This window comes from Triturus cristatus, chromosome 4_2, assembly GCF_964204655.1.
Source record: "Triturus cristatus chromosome 4_2, aTriCri1.1, whole genome shotgun sequence".
Taxonomy (NCBI): domain Eukaryota; kingdom Metazoa; phylum Chordata; class Amphibia; order Caudata; family Salamandridae; genus Triturus; species Triturus cristatus.
In genome coordinates, this window is record NC_140586.1 from 230,126,614 (window position 1) to 230,144,543 (window position 17,930).

The 17,930-nt window shown below is 47.9% G+C and overlaps 1 long non-coding RNA gene across 1 annotated transcript; it reads right to left on the reverse strand.

Moving 5' to 3' along the window:
* Positions 1-15,650: 15,650 nt before the first annotated feature.
* LOC146833492 (uncharacterized) lies at positions 15,651-16,444 on the reverse strand. Its single transcript, XR_014960245.1, has 3 exons — positions 16,307-16,444; positions 16,003-16,044; positions 15,651-15,898 (listed from the first exon to the last, which is right to left on the reverse strand). It is a non-coding gene; the product is annotated as an uncharacterized LOC146833492 (long non-coding RNA).
* Between the last annotated feature and the right edge of the window lie 1,486 nt (positions 16,445-17,930).

Here is a 17,930-nt window from a genome sequence, read left to right on the forward strand (position 1 = left end):
GCACAAGGTCCGCGACTACCCGAAGAGGGAGTTCATTTCGGCTGGAGCCTGGAACAAAGGCCCAGCCAGCTGCCAGTCAAGGGAAGAACCGAGGACAGGAGGAGCCTGCCTCGGCGTCCCCACCCCGTAGGACGGATAGGCCACCGGAGGTGGTGGACCAGGAGTCTGCGGTGGGGGACGTTACCAAACTGGAGGACCTACCCATCCCGGCCGAGTGGCACGTGGAGGGAGGCCCGTCCAGGGAGGAATTCTGCCAGGGCCAGAGGGAGTGCCCTACCCTTGAGGGGCTGAGGCGACAGGCCGAAGCCCAGGCAGCAGGGAACGCTGAAGGGAACTACAGTGTTTACTGGGAGGATGGCCTCCTCTACAGTGAACCCAAGGCACCCCTACACGGATCGTCACGAGCCTTGGTAGTCCCTCAACGTTATCGAGCCTTCCTTCTGGAGTTGGCTCACGAGATACCATTGGCAGGACACCTGGGGCAAGACAAGACCTTCGCCCGTCTTGTCCCACACTTTTATTGGCCTCAGATGAAAGTGTCGTCCGATACCTACTGCCGGACATGTGTGTCTTGCCAAGCCAGTGGGAAAACAGGGGTGAAGCTGAAAGCTCCCCTGGAACCACTTCCTGTCGTTAGCACCCCCTTTGAAAGGGTGGGCATCGACATTGTGGGTCCGTTAGATCCACCGACTACAGCTGGTCACAGGTTTATCCTGGTTCTGGTGGATCATGCCACACGGTACCCAGAGGCAATACCTCTGAGGACCATAACAGCACCTGTTGTGGCTAGGGCCCTGATGGGAATCTTTACCCGAGTGGGTTTTCCCAAGGAAGTTGTGTCCGACAGGGGGACCAACTTCATGTCAGCGTATATGCGGGCAATGTGGAAGGAGTGTGGAGTGACATACCGGTTCACCACTCCTTACCACCCCCAGACAAATGGTCTGGTGGAAAGGTTTAACAAAACCTTGAAGGGCATGATCAGAAGTCTGCCTGAAAGCCTGCGGAGGAAATGGGACGTCCTCCTACCCTGTTTACTTTTTTCCTACAGGGAAGTGCCACAGAAGGGAGTGGGCTTCAGCCCCTTCGAGCTTCTGTATGGGCACCCTGTACGTGGACCTCTCAACCTGGTGAGAGACGGATGGGAAAGAACTCCCAGAAAGCTTCCCCAGGATGTGGTGAGCTACATGCTGGCCTTCCGGAGCCAAATGGCTAAGTTGTGGAAGCAAGCTTCTGACAACTTGGAAGCCAGCCAAGCAGTGATGAAGGCGTGGTATGACCACAATGCTCACCCGGTGGAGTTGGAGCCTGGCCAGAAGGTGTGGGTGATCGAACCCGGAGAGCTTAGTGCCCTCCAGGATCGCTGGTCAGGACCCTTTGAGGTGTTGGAGAAGAAGGGTAAGGCTACCTACTTGGTGGACCTGAAGACCCCTCGTCAGCCCCTGCGGGTGCTGCATGCCAACCGCCTCAAACCCCACCACGAGAGGCCCGAAGTCATCTTGATGATGGTGACTGACGGAGGAGAGGACGTGGAAAGCGAGCCTCTCCCTGATCTGTTTGCGTCTCAAGAGAAGGATGGGTCGGTGGAGGGAGTGATTCTCTCCCCATCTCTAACTCCTGAACAGCAGGAGGACTGTCGCCAGGTCCTGGGGCAGTACTCCTCGTTGTTCTCCCTTGTCCCGGGTAGGACTCACCTGTGCGTCCATGACGTGGACACAGGAGACAGCCCACCTGTGAAGTCCAAGATCTACCGGATGTCAGACAAGGTGAAGGCCAGCATTCATAGTGAAGTCACTAAGATGCTGGAGCTAGGAGTGATCGAACCTTCTAGCAGCCCCTGGTCCAGTCCGGTGGTGTTAGTACCAAAAGCTGCACCACCGGGTGCCCAACCAGAACTGAGGTTCTGTGTGGACTATCGGGGACTGAATTCAGTGACCAAAACTGATGCTCATCCGATCCCTAGGGCGGATGAATTGATTGACCGGCTGGGAGCTGCCCAATATCTAAGTACCTTTGACCTTACTTCAGGGTACTGGCAGATCTCTTTGACTGATGGAGCAAGGGAAAGGTCAGCCTTCTCCACGCCCAATGGCCACTACCAGTTCTGTGTGATGCCCTTTGGGCTCAAGAACGCACCTGCCACGTTTCAGCGCCTGGTAAACCAGATCCTCACCGGAATGGAGAGTTTCTCTGCTGCTTATCTGGATGACATAGCCGTCTTCAGTAACAGCTGGGAGGATCACTTGCGTCACCTGCAAGCTGTTCTCCAGGCCCTGAGACAAGCTGGATTGACGATCAAGGCCAGCAAGTGCCAGATCGGGCAGGGGTCGGTAGTGTACCTTGGACACTTGGTGGGTAGGGTAGCGGTGCAACCCCTCCAGGCGAAGATCGAGGCCATCATGGCCTGGGAACCCCCCAAGACACAGACTGAGGTCCGAGCATTTTTGGGCCTCACGGGATACTACCGCCGCTTCGTGAAGGGGTACGGTACCATCGTAGCCCCCCTCACGGAGCTCACGTCCAAGAAACACCCTCGACGGGTAGTCTGGACGGAGGCTTGTCAGCAAGCCTTTGAGAGATTGAAGAAAGCCATGTGCGAGGCCCCGGTCTTAAGGGCCCCAGACTTTTCCAAGGAGTTCATTGTCCAGACAGATGCATCAGAACATGGCATTGGGGCAGTGTTATCGCAACTCAACGAAGAGGGTCTGGATCAACCCGTGGTCTTCCTATCCCGGAGACTACTTCCCAGGGAACAGAAGTGGAGTGCAATAGAGCGTGAAGCCTTTGCAGTGGTATGGGCTCTGAAGAAGTTGCGGCCATACCTGTTTGGCTCGCACTTCCTGGTTCAGACCGACCACAGACCCCTTCGTTGGCTGATGCAAATGAAGGGGGAGAATCCCAAGTTGTTGAGGTGGTCTATTTCCCTACAGGGGATGGACTTTCAGGTGGAACATCGGCCTGGAGTGGACCACGCCAATGCAGACGGTCTCTCAAGGTATTTCCGCCTTAGTGATGAGAACTCCCAAGGGGTTGGGTAGCTCTCCCCACTTTCAGCTGGGGGGGACGCGTGTTAGACCTGTCAGCCCTTTGGGTGGTCCCTCCTCATCATTATTTATTTTGTCCCACTTTTGCCTCAAACCCTGTTTGAATTTTTCCTTTTTGGGAACCACCAGACTTTTTAGTGTTGCTGCAGATTCAGGGAGCCATTTTACCTACCCCTGAAACTTCTGTCTGAGGGCCTGAAGCACAAAATGGTGGCCACCTGTGACATCACCAGCATCCACTGGAACCTACTAGCACCTTCCAGAACATTCCAGAACCCTGTGACCGTTGGAGGCGGTTTAGAATGTTGGGAAGCTAAGAGAGAGAGTTGGCAGTTGGAGCTGGCAGTTGGCACCTGACTGGTGAGGAGTGAGCAGCAAAGACGTGAAGGAGGAAGGAGTGAAGCAGCAGGGGTGGAAACTTGTGCCTGGAGTGGGGTCCATAAACCCACCCTTGATACTAGTCCCTACTGACGGAGCCCAGCCTAGAGCCCTGTGTGGGAAGAAGTCAGAAAAACCATCCTGAGGACCTGGACAGCAGGAACAGGCCTTAGAAACAAGAGAACAGCAAGATCCTGACCTGGAAGCTGGTTTCCCTGAAGTCCGACGTCGAGTAGCCTAAGACCTGGAGCCCGAGGTGGAGAAGCGGCGCTGACTGGAAAAGCAGACGTCGTACCCGGAGCCGCCAGAGGTCGAGAGAGGGCGCCGTCAGAGGTCGTGAGGAATACCAGAGGTCGAGGAGGAAGTCACCCGAGGTCGAGTGAGCGGCGTCATCGGAGGAGTGAAGTCCGCCCTCCGGAGTCGTCGGAGACCGAGGTGAAGGGTAACGGAGGTCGGGAGTGAGGATCGCACTCCGGAGTCGCCGGAACCTGTGAGAATCGTGCCGGAGGTCGGGAGTGGAGGTCGCACTCCGGAGTCGCCGGAAACCTGTGAGGAGCACCGGAGGTCGGGAGTGAGGATCGCACTCCGTAGCCGCCGGAAGTCGACATCGAGGCAAGGCCGGCCGACGTCATCGAAGCCGAGGTCGCCATCGGACCGGAGCCGCCCGAAGTCGACATCGAGTAAGACTGCCCAACGCCATCGAATCGGAGGTCGAGATCGAACCGAGGCCGCTGACATCGAGACCGGAGCCGCCTGCCGGCGTCGTCAAAGAACTGATATTGTGCCGAGGCCGCCGACATCGAGCTGGAACCGCCTCACGGCATCGATACGACTCCAGCGGCGTCGGAGCATCAGAAAAAGGGCAGTAAGTGGAGTAGAGGGCGCCTAAGGCCCTGTGGAGACCTGAGAGACTGCTCTAAGGGGCTAGGGAGGTGCTGGAACCAACCTGACTGTGCCAGGGGTGAACTGGGACTAATCTAGAGAAGTTGTGTGGAGAGAGAGAGCCAGGTCTCTGGTATTTCCCCCCCTTTATCTACCTCAGTTTAGGCCTCAGCCTTGTCCAAGTCAGGGAGTAGACACCCTCAAGCCTTCCACATCCCCACAAGCTGTGCTTGGGCCAAATCAGCCCTTAGGAATCGAAAGTGATCTGATTCCATGAGTGTCACTGTCAGCTTTTAAGTATTTATTAGGGGCACTGTATTTATTGTATTTAACCTATTTATTGTTCCACTGTATTTATTGGACCACAGTATTTATTGATGCACAATATTTATTGGTTACAGTATTTATTGCCTCATAATATTTAATTGCCTGTCTGTATTGCACTTTTATTTATGCCTTCAGTATTTATGATCACCCCTATTTATTGAATCATTAAGCCAGTATTTATTTGTCCTACACTTTCTAAAAAGTTTGTATATTGTGATTGTTATTTATTTCCTCCAATCAGCAACTAAGAGAAAAAGCAGATAAAGAAAGTTATTTTCATAATTTTTACGGTGTAGAGTCGTTTTTGGAACGGATGCACGCATGGTTATTGTTTGGGTATGTTGTATGCTTAGCACGGAGCCTGATTCCTGACCACTCGAGCCAAGCTACCACAGTGTGTCCGGAAGACCACCACCACCCCTTCTAGTGTGGGAGGGGTTTTCCAACATAAATTGGTGTTCAGTGGTGGGATAGAGCTGTGCCTACGCATACTCAACAATAACTGTGGGTAGTCCATAGGCCTACACCGGGAGTTTTCTCAAGAGCGGCCTTCCTAATTGTGGGTTTTTGTTTTTTCCAAATTTACTCTGGTGGTGGGAGGAGGTATTATTAAAGGTACCCCCCTGCATAGTTACTGCACAAAAACCTGTCCTCTAACCTGAGTGGGCGAGATGGAGTTTGTACTAGAAAATCTAGAAACGTACACTGTGGCCCAACTCAGGGAGTTTTGCCAGCGGGAGGGGGTGTACTGTCCCCCAGGAGCAAAGAAGGGTGCACTCCAAACCAGCTTAAGGGCTTGGGGGGAGGCACGCCGAGAAAGCAAGGCTGAGGAGGAAGACAGGGATGGAGAGCCTGACCCCGAGGGGGCTGAGATGTACCAACCTGAGGTGGGGAACCTGTCAGCAGGGCCCAGAACCATTTCTAGGAAGGGCAGCAGTGCCTCTAGCGGTGGCTTGTCTGAGGTGGAGTTAACGGACCGGAGGGAGAAAAGACAGCTCACATGGGACTTAGCAAGGCTGGAAAAGGAGAAGGAGGAGCAGAGGATGGCCCATGAATTACGACTGAAAGAAATAGATCTTCAGATCTTGAGAATCGGGGCACAACCTGTTCCTAATGGTGGCAGCCAAACCCAAGAGATCACCAGGGAACCTAAACCATACCTGCCAAAGGACATAGTAGCTAGCTATGGAGTGGGCGACGATATCGCCAAGTGGCTAGCGGCCTATGAGGTCTCACTGAGGGCCCATGGGGTTCCAGAGAAGTACTGGGGAGGGGGATTGTACAAGTACATGCCTCCAGCTGGTAGGGATGCATTATTGGCCTTAGAGGAGGATGAGCAGACCCACTACCCCACCATGAAACTGGCGCTCATAAGAAAGTTTGGACTAACACCCGAAAAGTACAGACAGAAGTTCAGGGGTAGTCACAAACTGGGCACGCAGAATTGGGTGGACTTCCTGGACTATGCAAAGAAGGCACTTGAAGGTTGGATTCAGGGCAGTGAAGTGAGGAACTACGAGGGGTTGTTTGACCTGGTACTGAAGGAACACCTGCTCGAGAAATGTTTATACAATTCAATCAGTTTGGAAAACAATACAACACAATATTACAAAAATCACAAATATCCAAAAATGACCAGCATAATGGAGACAGACATATATGTAAGACACTAATTTTGTTCTTTACCAATACACATCACATTACACTCGGCATCACAGTTAATTGTGGTTTAAATCTGTTACCAATTGATCTGTGCCGGTCATCGGATTGTGTTTTCAGAAAAGGCGTTGACGCGTTTCTATGGCTTCACATTGATAATGCCATCTATATCAAGACAAAAAGTTACTGTCTCCTGTATTCTTTGATTCGTTTCTTTATTCCTTATCTGGTGGTGGGAACAATGCAAGTTTCTGATATTCAAATTTGTTTATACGGAAAGATTATATCCTCCGCTGGGTCGCACGCTCCTCTACTAATCTTCTTCTTTAAAATTGAAAGACCAATCCGTCTTTTAATAATCTCGCATTTATAATGGAACCCGTTTTCCTTTGTTTTGCCGGTTTCCCTTTCTTTTTATATATATATTCATACCAAGTGGCCGATGAACATCAAAACCCACCACCTTGAGGCTACGTGTCCTCCTTCTTAGTCGGGTGGGTCTCTTGTTTTGTTAGTCCGGTCTTACAGAGGTACGCGTTTTCGGTTCCGAAGATTTTTTTATATTCTGCAGTGCCTCGTAAATATGCTTCCCAAATAAAGCTTCCCATCAAAGGGAAGATCCAAGATCTTATTCTGAACCTCAGGTCTGACAGATGTTGCTCTCAGCCATCCCTGACGGCGTAAAACCACTGCCCCTCCTAGCGGTCTGAAGGCCGTGGTAGTGATGTCCATCGCACAATCAATGACTTCAGCCAAAGCCCTTTCTCCTTCCTGAAGGATCTTCTTAACTTCCTGTCTACTCTCTTCTGGAATCTGATCAATATAAGGCGCCAGGTCACACCACATCTGTCTATCATATCTGCCCAAAATGGCAAGGGCATTTGCCGCTCTAACCAGGAGAGCCGAGATTGCAGAAAATCTTTTACCTGCGTTATCCAGGCGTCTACCCTCTCTGTCAATAGGTGCTGTAATGGGAGCTGACAGGTTTCTGGACTTCTGTTGAGCAGCCTGAGAGATATCAGAGTCCGGTTTGGGATGGCTCACTAGACAGGCTGGAGCGTCCTCTGGAGAGCACCAGTGTAATCATTGCCGGTGTCCTCATTACCTTAAGGCCTTCCTCCCAAACATGACTAATTATAGGGATGGCCCTAACTGATTTCCTGTATGGTTCTTTGAAATCCTATAAAAAACACTCTGTCTGGGTAGTCGCCATAGGAAGGTCAAATGTCTTTGCTGCTCTTTCCAGCAAGTTATGGAATCCGCCGATGTCCTCTGTGGTGAATCAATCAATACTGGAGAGGGAGAAGAAGGCGTAGGAATAAGGTAGTCATCCCATTCCTGGTTAGGATCCATTATTTCTCCCTCCTCTTGGTCAACATCCGTAGCGACTGGGTCCTGCTGAGGCACTGGCTGTGGTGATATTTGCAAGGGCTCTAGCAGTACCTCCTGGCTTCTAACTGAAGTAGTTGGAATGGAGTGTGGGCGCGGAGCAGACAGTGGCACCTATTGGGATGTAGGAGTTGGTGGAAACCTTTTTCTGTAGTCCGCCAACATAAACTGCAGGTCCATCAATAAAGAGTACGGCATGTCAATCACCTCTTTTTGGTAACTCTGGTGATATTGTTGTTGTTGGGGAGGGTACTGATACTCCCCATATTCTTCCTCAAAATCCTCCTCCTGACACTTTACGTGCAGTTGAGAAGGGCTACTAGCATAACCGACAGGACCTTCATCCTCCTCCTTCATCCTCCTCCTCTGAATCCTGCTCCTCTAGGAAGTGAGATGGTAACAGAGGCATAACCTTTCTAGGGGAGGTGATTTCCGTCGTAATCTTCCTCTTTCTGGTGACTTCTGATCCCCTCCGGTGTTTTTTCCCTTGTCAACAAGCCTGTCGACGAGATCACCGATGAGATTGCCGACTACACCGTTGTCGTAAAAGCAGCCGTCGACACCATCACTGATGGCTTACCCGCCATCGACAACGTAGTTACCGTCGTCGCCGACCCCGTCGTCGGTGCTGTCGTCGCCGTCGACACTGTAGCCGTTGTCGATGCCTTCGCCGATGATATCGGCGTCAAAACAGTCATCGACAGTGGCGGAGAGCCATCCGCCGTAGACGCTGAGGCTTTCCTGGGGACCAAACAAACCTTAATCTTCGTCATCGACGATGAAGAAGTTCTCTTCATCGACGATGTAGATTTCCATGATGATTTTATCTCAGGAGGCACTGACAAAGGCTTCTTGAAGGACTGTCTGACCTGAGGAGGTGACTTAGACTATTCAGAACCCGCCTTTTTAGAAGCTTTATCACCAGAAGCATGTCTCTTACTCTCCTTTTCTTGAGTCTTAGGAGATTTTGAAGGACTGCACCCATAAGACCCTTGAGTGGTCTTTTTAACGGCTTTCTCTGGACGTTCCTCTGAAGAATGAGCATGAGGTGATTTCCTTCTTTTCTGGGACCTCCTAGACGAGGAAGAGGATGTCTCATCACTGCCACTGGAAATAAACTCCTTTCTGGCCTTGAGCTTTTGAAGCCATATTAAAAGGCGCCCCTCATGGTCCCTCAGTGTTTTACTGGAAAAGGTACGACATACCTTGCAGTCTTTAGCTTGATGGTCCGTATAAAGACAGTAAATGCAGTCAGCATGAGGGTCATCAGTACAGAGCCTCTTCTTGGAACAGGTGGCACAGGCTCTAAACAAACCCTTTTTCACCTTTCCTGACATCTTCAGGCAGGATGAATCAGTAACCAGCAATAAAGATGATAATTGCAGATGAAATTCACAGAAAAAAATCCAAATCTCAAGTAACAAGAGAAAAATTTGAGCAGAGCTCAAAGGAGACTCCCTAGCACACCGTGCGGTAGAAAATCTGAAGGGCTCAGGAGTGTTCGTGAATCAATATATAGGAAACTAATTTCAACACAGTGAACTGGTATACAAACCAAACATAATAAATAAGTGCTAACAAATGTAATGTGTGATTTAATTGACCAACTATGACCACAGGGGAACTAAGTTGTTTCTATCCTTTTATTAGTTATTTGTTGCGTTATACATTTATTTACAGACTTATACACAATTAATCATTTTTCTCAATGTCTTTTTTGCATAAACACTCCCTGTTCTAGGTACTGTATTGTTACATGTTTGGTCAAATAATTAATTACATAATAATTCATGTGAACAAAAGAGAAGATTGTTATCAAATATGGCTTTGTTTATGTATTTCTTTTTTATATACCGGGGACTCCCATCTCGACGACGGTGAATGATTCAAGCATGTTAATCTATGAAAGTTTCCAATACTGGAAATGTAAATTTGATACTTGTATAGCACACTACTCACCTGCAAGGGTCTCAAGGCGCTTGTACGAATACCGCTGTGGAACCCATCCTGGCTTTCCCTGTGAGGCGTCCACTTCTGGGCACCCCCAAGGTGGAGGCCAGGCATCCTTAGCGTTGTGGGGGCCATTGTGGAGATTAAGCAAGCTATTGCCCAGAGTTGCAGAGTGGGACTCCATGATTGGAATAGGCACCGAGGCGAGAATTATCAGGTCCGTGGAATTTTTGAGCCCAAGACCCGCCGAGGCGGGGAATTGAACCCTGGTCCCGGGCTAGACCTCTGCATCAGGGTCTGCTGCTCTAATCATAGAGCCACACTTCTCCACTACTGGAGTATCTTACACCTCCGCAAAGCACTGCTTATAACCTCACATATTACATCAATCATGACATGGTCAGTGACATTACCGATGACACCATCCAGATATTCTCATTTTTTTTTTAAAGTTTATGAATATATATATATATATATATATATATATATATATATATATATATATATATATATATATATATATATATATATATATATATATAAATTCACTGAAAAAACCATAGGTTTCACACAAGTTATAGTTAGCTGTACATTTCACTCGTAAAAAACCAATGAAATTCCCCCGTTATAGTTAGTGCAGGCAACTATAACTCACGCGACCGCAATCCTCTGCTGATGCTAATACTGTATTTAGACACTTATTTGCCCATGTCTTCTTCCATTAAATTTTAGCTATACATATATTACAAATATTTTTTTTTCATAAAGACACATATGTCATCAGCAGAGGATTGCGGTCGCGTGAGTTATAGTTGCCTGCACTAACTATAACGGGGGAATTTCATTGGTTTTTTACGAGTGAAATGTACAGCTAACTATAACTTGTGTGAAACCTATGGTTTTTTCAGTGAATTTGCAAGGTTTTTTAAATGCTAATTCCTAACTATAACGTGTGTGAAACCTATGGTTTTTTCAGTGAATTTGTACGGTTTTTTAAATGCTAAGTTACTTTACGCCATTCGTGGCGTGCGCGCCCAGTTAACGCAGTTCGTTCCGTGTGCGCACGGTGCGCTTCGCGCACCGTGCGCGCACAGTGAGCACGCGGTGCGCTTCGCGCACTGCGCGCCCACTTTACGGAGTTAGTGCCGTGCACGCACGGTGGTCACGCGGTGCGCTGCGCGCACCGCGTGCCCACGTTACGCGGGATGGGCCATGTACGCACGATGCGCTTCGCGAACCGTGCGCTCATGGGGGACATATTATGTGCTTCGTTGTGAAAGGTATTCATTTTTAGTTTCCTTGAAAAATATATGCCATGCACAAATGGTGCCATTCGGGCACCATTTGCACACGGGGTGGGGAAAATGTGGATAATTTTTTTTTTTTTAATAATTTTAACCGTACGCGTACGGTAAGCGTAATCGGCAATTTTACGCAGTTAGTGCCGTGCATGCACGGTGGTCACGCGGTGCCCACGTTACGCGGGATGGGCCATGTACGCACGTTGCGCTTCGGTAAGCGTAATCGGCGATTTTTCGAAAAAAATTAAAATTGTTTTTTTGGCCTTGGGGGTTTTTGGGGGACACCTATATCGATGCTGGGTGGTTAAGAACTAAATATACTACCCCTTTAGATGTTTTTTGACTTTGTTTATGCTGCCCCCCTCAGAGTGCGAGAGAGAAAATGGCGGCCGCCGCTTCCTGGTTTTGACCGATTCGAATGTTTACTTAGATCGAACAGCCAATCAGAATCGCGCTCGCGCACGTCACCGTACGCGTACGGTAAGCGCACCGTAAGCGCACCGTAAGCTGGCTCAGATATATATATTGATTTAAAGGCTATTTTCTCAGAATCTACTGAACAGATTTACACCAAACCTACAAAAGGCACTTCCTTGACCTGTAGACTACCTCTCTGCCAAATTTCAAGGAACTCTGTTCAGCCGTTCGGGCTGTAGCTGTGTCTAAAGGTCCTATGGAAAAATGCATGGGAAAAACGCGTTTTGGGACCCCCCTTTTATCTCAGCCCCCGCTTGACGAATCCCCCCGAGACTTTCAGGGTAGGAGCGGAGCGCAGCGCCCCACCTATTTTGAAAATTTCGCGAGGATTCGTCGACCGGCGCCAAAGTTATTCAAAATAGAATGTTGCGGTTTTCCTATGGAAACAGGGTCCTAACTATAACTACCTACTGGCGATATATATATATATTCGAATGCAGATTGGGTTACAGGTAAATTGCCCGGCGCTCAAAACAGTCTCAGACACTGGTCCCCACCAGTGTAGTTCAACATATTAAACACAAACACATCTGAGAACAGTATAAATCCACAGATTCAATAATAAATAGATGATTAGTCTTCTTGTTCGTTCAGTTAATGATGTTTTTATTCTTGTTTCTTTAGAAGTCAAAGTTCACAAAAGGTATCACAAAAAAGTGCCAACACGTGTTTCGCGCCAACTGCGCTTCTTCAGGGCTGTCACATAAACAACAAGCATTTACAATGCAATGGTCTCGGCATTGGTAAAGTTAGAGCTATTGGCATTGCTCATGACAATATTTTTGTTCATGTTTGTTTTTAAAACATTTAAAGAAACAGCATTATTTACAATGTCAATAGCTTAATCACTCTCAAATGCGAGACCTTTTGCATTTGCACTCACACACAGAGCCCCACAAAGAGCCACCCACACACACGGAGCCACTCACATAAAGCAACCCACACACAGAGACACACACAGAGCCACACACACACAGAGCCACACACACACAGAGCCACACACACAGAGCCACACACACAGAGCCACACACACAGTGGCTTCCACAAACCTTCCAGCACCTGTGACGAGATTAGCAATAAATCAGCATTAACAGTGTTTAAGGCTCGAGAAACGAAGGAGTTAAATGCCAACATCAGAAGGAAATAAAAAGAGAACTTCACCACTAAAGATAAAGCGTGCAGGAGCTGCTGAGGGTGCTGCGTAGGATGGACAGTGGAAATGTACACCACCAGCAGGCACTGGCTGCACGCTTCGATGGGGACTGTAGGGGGAGTGGCTGTTTACCTTCTCAAAACTCACGGCTTCCCAGAGGACTCCTCTAGGGGCGTCTTACTAGTAGTGCATCACTCCTTGTCTCTTCCCGCCCTCTCTCCCATTCAATACCAACTCAAGTCATTCTCAAAATCTACATTACTACTGGGTTGGGATCTCCCCAGCTCGCCAAAACTTGCTCTGTTGCATGTCATGGAGGGGATAGGATATAACATTCACAGACGCCACTTACTGCAGTTAGGCCTTACTTTGGCGAAAAGGGATATAGCAAGGGCATGGAAGGCACCGAGGGCCCCCTCAGTAGACTGGTGGAAAATGGATTGGACTTCTGTATGGGCCTGGAGAAACCCATCTTCATTGCCAGGGGGTGCTCACACAAACACTTTAAGATCTGGAAGAGGTGGGCTGACTATCGTGGACTGCTGCTGGAGCCGGTCTCGGTGGCAAGGGACCCCCAACTGACATGATTCCTCTACCACTGGTAGGATTCAGGGGGGTACGGTGTGGTTTGGAATTCCAATGGATAGACCGTTGTACTATCATAATGGTTCTGCCTAAGCATGGATGTTCAGGGCGATCCGGGGTGGGGGGGGGGGTTGATTTTATTTTTTATTGCTCTTCATTTTCCTGGATCTTAAGCTGATAATGGCAAAGTCAGGCTATGCTTTGTGCAGTTGCCTCTGGGGTAGAGCCCTGCTATAAATGTGTAACTTGACAATTAAAATCTGTCAAAAATAAAAAAGCTACATTACTAGGAAAGGTATTGGAGAAGCAAATTGGGCAATGTGCGATTCCCCGCAAATGATTCCTACGGGATCTTTACCACCACAGGCAGTAAAATAGAGATGGATGCTTCTTGCTGTTCTACAGAAATCCTCACGCCCAGAAAGAGCGAGATGGATCAAAAATAGGAGTAGAACATTCCAGTATCGAAGTTATGCTGGAGCCCATCATTAGTAAAGAGGCAACTAAGGCCACTGTGATACAGGCATGAATGAAGTCACATGCAGCCCCAACCCCCTTTCGAAAAGTGCACCTTCTATAAAACCATGCCGAGATCGCTTATGTGGCAGGGGTGGGTGTGAAAGTAAAGAGACTAAAACGTAGAATATATCACGAATTAGAATCTCACCTCCAGGAAAGCAAAGTTTTTGTCTTGGTTTATTTGGACAGCCAGCACAGGGTTTCCAGGGGCCTGCGTCAGACCTCCAAGGCGCATCTGGGCATTGAAGAAATCCATCATGGCTTCCTGCAGAGGAGGCAGAAAATGAAGAAGGAAACACAAAATAACACAAACATGATATAGGGTTTATGTGGCACCAACCCGCTGAAATAATATATAGCAAAGAGCAGGCTTAAAATCTAGATGCTCCTACTTGCCTTGGACGATGGCAGCCAACTTATTTTGCTACGAAGGCATTTCAGCCCCACAATTCACTTAAAAAAGAAATGGAAACAACTCTTTGATCTTTGTTTTTATTAAGCGGGAGTCAATTTTATTTGTATACTTTCCATTTTTAAAGAAAAATCTAACACCAATTGACCTTTGATCGCTAGCTGCAAAAGAAGCTTATGGTCAAATAAACACATTAGTCAGCCATGTAATTTTGGAATGGGTTATCCTGATGCAGTCAGTCCATTACATGGTTATTTCCAGGTGACCACGAAAAGGAACAACTAACACCCACCCTCACAAGCCACCATGGGCGGGAGAGATGCAAACCAACCCACAACCAGTTTAGAAGCCTAGATCAAAGGGAACCGTCCAGGCAGTCTAGCAGTAACATCATCACCCCCTAAAATTTACTGCACGATTAAATATATACTCTGTTAAATCCTGAATCCCTACGTCCTCTTATTGTGCAGAGGTATTTGCACTCAATTGCCCCGACAGACTGCCTCTTGACCTACTGAAAGTACATTTTCTATGTTATGCACACTATTTACGATCAGAGCTTTTCTGTTTAATCTATCTTGCACAACTTTTAAAGGTGGCGGTAAGACTCCCTCAGTGAATGAAGCCTTGACAATCTAGCCATGGCGGTTTTATTATTTGAACGGCTGCCATTACACAGAAATAGTTTACAGAGAGTTGAGGTGTAAAAGCTGAAAGCAGCTGCGGAGTTGCACAGCTCGATTCCAACAGGTGGCAGCGGGTTCAAACAAAAGGACACAATAACAGAGCTTCAGTGCACCAAGCTTAATTAAAATGCAACAGCTTGGATTCCAAAGAAGAATCCATTTACTCGTGTCTATACCCATCAAATTCTGGGGCAGAAATAATTAATCTGTTCATCTGAAACATGCACCGCTAGAGGAGAGTGAAACACGGACAGAATCCTGGTTGAACTAACTGAACGGCCCCAAAACCTGAAATATAAGATACGAGGAGCTGAAAATGGGGGAAAAAGGTAGTTAGTTTTGTGACCAGGTTCCAATGCAATCTTTACTATACACCTACTGCACACAAAGCTTCTCGGTAGGAGAGAACGGAGGACGGCATAGGGAAACCACGGGTACCTCAGTGATTCCGAAGGGGATATTTCCAACGTAGAGTCGGCGGGCCTGCCTGGTCATCTGGCTGCCGACGACGGGCACAGGGGTAGGGGTCACGGCCAGTCCATCTGGGGTCATGGTCGGAAGGAGAGCTGTTCAAAACAAACACTATCCCTGTACCAGAGGTGGATACGATTCGCCGAAGGAAGCAAGACAAGAGAAAACCTGTTATAAAGTAAAAGACTATGGACCAAGAGAAGCAAGTTTTTTTCCAAATATCAAAAGGGTTCATACACAAAACATGGGTGTAGCGTGAATACAAAATGAATACCAGAGGATTGCTCCAGTTGCTTGTGTGTATGTCTGTACAGTGTGTATATATACACAGACACTCTACCACCGAGTTGCGGTTTGCTAGGGGAGGGTTTAAGGAGCCCAATTGAACTGCAAATATGCTTCAACGTTACATCCATAGACACATACTAAAGCCCACCAATGACGACATCCAATAGATGCCTAAAGGGAACTAGCTAATTGTGGTAGTGTACATACATGCACGTACATCTATACAACAAGCGATTTGGTATGTTGGTGTGGAATGCTCGTTAAGATATATACCTTGCATGGCTTTATACTGCATTGGTGTGATGTGTTCAAACCCAGGAGGTGGGACATCCCAGTACTTGCGGATCTTCTTTTTCTTCTCATGCCTGGGAGACCTGCTGTGAACAGGAGAAAGAATAAAGACTTGCAGTGGCTGAGACAGAAATAGCGAAATTTGTGAAAGCACCCAACTATGTCAGGAGCCCGGAATTGGTATGCTAACCTCTTATCAAACGAAGGCTGTATGTGTTCTACAAGGTTATCCCTAGACAAAAATCGATAAGGAGTAAAACGATTGATTAATAAATTTCCCATTGTCAGTCACACAACATACATCACAAAGGAATAAGCAGTCTTTAACAAAGCAATTAAAACGCACAGGTAGAATGCACAAGATTTATGGCAAAGCAAGTATGTGAATGTTTACTGACCAAAAAAAGTATGTAACTGACTTATAAAAGATATGGAAATAAACACGGTGGTCCCGCCCTTTCACTGGTCTAAGCCAACGAACGGCAGCCCCATACCTGCGACGTCTTCGGTCCCGGGAGCCGATACGCTGGTCTCTGCCACGCCTATCCCTACTGCGGCTACGACGCTTTCGATCACGGCTCCTAGAGCGACTATGACTTCGTTTCCTGTGACGGTTCTCCTTGTCACGTTCTATAAAGTGAAAACAATGATTTAGTTTCAAACAAAAAGCAACGTGGGGACTATGAGCAAGATGAGGTAGGTCGGATGAACTTAAGAGGCTCCCATTGGTTTTCCGAATATGTATGCAATATGGTACCCCTTGCACTAAACGCACTTGCTTACATCTGCCTATGGGGTCCAACGCGTGAGTAATCGCCGTGTAATTCTGTCCAAGTTTCTTTCTACCTGCATGAAGACTTATCAATGAATTGTTTTTTTTTATAAATCAGTTTGTAGCGGTCAGTCTAGCTGATGGATCCACCTAATAGGAATTCGGACGTTGCACTTGTAATGCGTTAACGCTATGCTCCCAACTATGTATCATTACAAAATACACGCTTGCACTTTTAAGTAACCTTCGTAGGGTTCTATTATGTGCGAGCTTCTTATTCGGCTAACTCGCCACCCTACGTCCCAATTTTACCCGTTTATGAAGTGGATATATTTTAATCCGTCAGTTAACATTGATCTGTAGAAATAATTATGGCAATACATGCGCTTGTAAATACACTGTTTTGTACTTCGCTGCACTTAGATGGTCGTAATGACCGAAGTTCTCTGACAAACTGCCTTGCATAAAATACGCCAATCAGAGAGCGCACCAGCAACCGTACTGCTTTGCCAGACTAATGTAAAGAGTAGTCGTGCCTTCATCCGGTTTCCACAGTAAACCTCGGTGCTCATCTCAAAACGCAATTTGCCTCAGTGGCATTAAATGCATTATAAACACAACCCAATGTTTTCAGACCACATACCTTCAAGGAACTATCGCTATCCGGTCCACGTAACCGCTCAAACTCGTCGAACTCGGACATGTTGGTTACCCTGATGGTGGTGGTGGTGCCGCTGCCGGGGGCTTCTTTCGACCCCTCCTGCCGTAGCCAAGGAAAGAGAAGACGGGGATCCGAACGATTATCTCCTGCAAAAAAAGAGGCGGTATGAGGGCGAGTCCGCCCGCCCGGCAAATCTTAACAGCCAATCATGTACCGCACTGAAGAAGGCAACCACTGAGGATAAGCTGTAACATTTGCGGCCAATCAAAAACAAAAATTGCGAGCAAAATAAACCAATCAACGGAGCAGTCTTCGCTCCACGCCACTGACGATATGTCCTACGCGCTAGTTACGTAGAGGCAGTCGTGAGGCTATACATACGCACATATAAAAATGTTTAAAATATAAATAGACCTTAATGTCCAGCTTGACAAAATACAACAACAAGCACGCACCTAATGAGAAGATCGCGACCTGGCAATTAACAAATGCGTCCGGACGCCGGGACACCACCGCCTTTCTCCGAGGCACAGCAGAAAATGCCTCGGAGAAAGGGAGTGTCCTTTTCGGATTGGGGGGCGTGTTTTGCTGTTGTCTCCTCCCTGAGACTTCTCGCAAAAAACACGCCCCCCGATCCGAAAAGGACGGGGCTTCAACGGAGTGACTGGACCTCTTCTCCAGTGGC